This window comes from Morone saxatilis, unplaced genomic scaffold, assembly GCF_004916995.1.
Source record: "Morone saxatilis isolate NCDOM2014 unplaced genomic scaffold, NCSU_SB_2.0 Contig15, whole genome shotgun sequence".
NCBI lineage: Eukaryota > Metazoa > Chordata > Actinopteri > Moronidae > Morone > Morone saxatilis.
In genome coordinates, this window is record NW_023339707.1 from 8345133 (window position 1) to 8345430 (window position 298).

The following is a 298-nucleotide window of genomic DNA, read 5'->3' on the forward strand; positions in this document are numbered from 1 at the left end:
TGAGGTTTTAATGAGTAACTGGTGCAGGAAGTAATTTGTGAGTTTGGGGTAAAAGTGTGAATGTATTAATTTATTCAATTATTCTCAATACCTAAGAAAAATAGTGGAATGATTTCAGATTCTTGAAGTAATACTGAAGCTGGGGAATACCCTGTGTAGGTGTTTGTGTTGGAATTATCCAGCTCTGTCAACTCTGCTGTATTTGTGGTTTCAGATCTGTGTTGTTCATTAGGGTGATTTCTTTGAGTAACATTATAGCTTGGCTGGACAGAATAAGTGTGGACTTTTGGACTATTTT

General features: G+C 35.6%; 1 protein-coding gene across 1 annotated transcript in view; it reads left to right on the top strand.

Moving 5' to 3' along the window:
• sema3b (sema domain, immunoglobulin domain (Ig), short basic domain, secreted, (semaphorin) 3B) overlaps positions 1–298 on the top strand; it is a 71205-nt gene that overhangs the window by 265 nt on the left and 70642 nt on the right. The gene's annotated exons all lie outside the window — the stretch shown is intronic.